Source organism: Arachis stenosperma, chromosome 5, assembly GCF_014773155.1.
Source record: "Arachis stenosperma cultivar V10309 chromosome 5, arast.V10309.gnm1.PFL2, whole genome shotgun sequence".
NCBI classification, from domain to species: domain Eukaryota; kingdom Viridiplantae; phylum Streptophyta; class Magnoliopsida; order Fabales; family Fabaceae; genus Arachis; species Arachis stenosperma.
In genome coordinates, this window is record NC_080381.1 from 70,755,145 (window position 1) to 70,757,486 (window position 2,342).

A 2,342-nucleotide genomic window follows, 5' to 3' on the forward strand; every position below is an offset into this window, starting at 1 on the left:
CTCTGTTTTTAATTTTTTTGATTTTTTTCGTGACTCCTCATGATCATGTACCTAATTAAACACAAAAATAACAAGGAAACAAAATAAAATAAAATTAGATAAATAAAATTGGGTTGCCTCCCAACAAGCGCTTCTTTAATGTCAATAGCTTGACAGTGGCTCTCATGGAGCCACATGGTGATCAGGTCAATTTAGTGTGTAGTCCCAACACCAAACTTAGAGTTTGGATATGGGGTTTGAACACCAAACTTAGAGTTTGGTTGTGGCCTCACAACACCAAACTTAGAGTTTGACTGTGTGGGCTCTTCTTGACTCTGAACTGAGAGAAGCTCTTCATGCTTACTCTCTTTTGTCACAGAGGGATGGCCATGTGCCTGAAACACAAGGTAGTCCCCATTCAATTGAAGGAATAACTCACCTCTGTTGACATTTATCACAGCTCCTGCTGTGGCTAGGAAAGGTCTTCCTAGGATGATGCATTCATCATCTTCCTTCCTAGTGTCTAGGATTATGAAATCAGTAGGGATGTAAAGGCCTTCAACCTTTACTAGCACGTCCTCCACCATTCCATAAGCTTGTCTTATGGACTTATCTACCAATTGTAATGAGAACAAGGCAGGTTGTACCTCAATGATCCCCAGCTTCTCCATTACAGAGAGTGGCATAAGATTTATCCCTGACCCAAGATCACATAGAGCTTTTTCAAAGCTCATGGTGCCAATGGTGCAAGGTATTAAGAACTTGCCAGGATCTTGTTTCTTTTGAGGTAGAGTTCTCTGAATCCAAGTATCTAGTTCACTAATGAGCAAGGGAGGTTCACTTTCCCAAGTCTCATTACCAAACAGCTTGGCATTCAGCTTCATGATAGCTCCTAAGTATTGAGCAACTTGCTCTCTAGTCACATCTTCATTCTCTTCAGAGGATGAATATTCTTCAGAGCTCATGAATGGCAGAAGAAGATTTAAAGGAATCTCTATGGTCTCTAGATGAGCCTCAGATTCCTCAGGATCCTTAATAGGAAACTCCTTCTTGCTTGAGGGACGTCCCAGGAGGTTTTCCTCACTAGGATTTTCGTCCTTCTCCCCCTTTGTGCATTCGGCCATATTGACTATGTCAATGGCCTTGCACTCTCCTTTTGGATTTTCTTCTGTATTACTTGGGAGAACACTGGGAGGAGTTTCAATAACTTTCTTACTCAGCTGGCCCACTTGTGCCTCCAGATTTCTAATGAAGGATCTTGTTTCATTCATGAAACTGAAAGTGGCCTTTGACAGATCAGAGACTATGTTGGCTAAATTAGAATTGTTTTGTTCAGAGTTCTCTGTCTGTTGCTGAGAAGATGATGGATATGGCTTACTATTGTTTAGCCTATTGCGTCCACCATTGTTAAAGCCTTGTTGAGGCTTTTGTTGATCCTTCCAGGAGAAATTTGGATGATTTCTCCATGATGAGTTGTAGGTGTTTCCATAAGGTTCACCCATGTAATTAACCTCTGCCATGGCAGGGTTCTCAGGATCATAAGCTTCTTCAGAAGCTGCCTCTCTAGTACTGTTGGATGCATGTTGCAATCCATTCAGATTTTGAGAGATTATGTTGACCTGTTGAGTCAACACTTTGTTCTGAGCCAATATGGCATTCAGAGCATCAATTTCAAGAACTCCTTTCTTCTGAGGTATCCCATTGTTCACGAAATTCCTCTCAGAAGTGTACATGAACTGGTTATTTGCAACCATGTCAATGAGCTCTTGAGCCTCTTCAGGCGTTTTCTTCAGGTGAATGGATCCACCTGCAGAATGGTCCAATGACATTTTCGAAAATTCAGAGAGACCATAATAGAATATATCTAATAGGATCCATTCTGAAAACATGTCAGAGGGACATCTTTTGGTCAACTGCTTGTATCTTTCCCAAGCTTCATAGAGGGATTCACCATCTTTTTGTTTGAAGGTTTGAACATCCACTCTCAGCTTGCTCAGCTTTTGAGGAGGAAAGAATTTATCCAAGAAGGTAGTGACCAGCTTATCCCATGAGTCCAGGCTATCCTTGGGTTGTGAATCCAACCATATTCTAGCTCTGTCTCTTACAGCAAAAGGGAAAAGCATGAGTCTGTAGACTTCAGGATCAACTCCATTTGTCTTTACAGTCTCACAGATCTGCAAGAACTCAGTTAAAAACTGATAAGGATCTTCAGATGGAAGTCCATAAAATTTGCAGTTTTGTTGCATTAAAGCAACTAGTTGAGGCTTAAGCTCAAAGTTATTGGCTCCAATGGCAGGAATGGAGATGCTTCTTCCATCAAACTTGGACGTTGGCTTTGTGAAGTCACCAAGAATTCTCCTTGC

At 41.2% G+C, this 2,342-nt stretch overlaps 1 non-coding gene across 1 annotated transcript; it reads left to right on the top strand.

Moving 5' to 3' along the window:
* Positions 1-1,866: 1,866 nt before the first annotated feature.
* Positions 1,867-1,970, top strand: LOC130983955 (small nucleolar RNA R71). The gene has a single exon (XR_009087921.1). It is a non-coding gene; the product is annotated as a small nucleolar RNA R71 (small nucleolar RNA).
* The last annotated feature ends 372 nt before the right edge of the window (positions 1,971-2,342 follow it).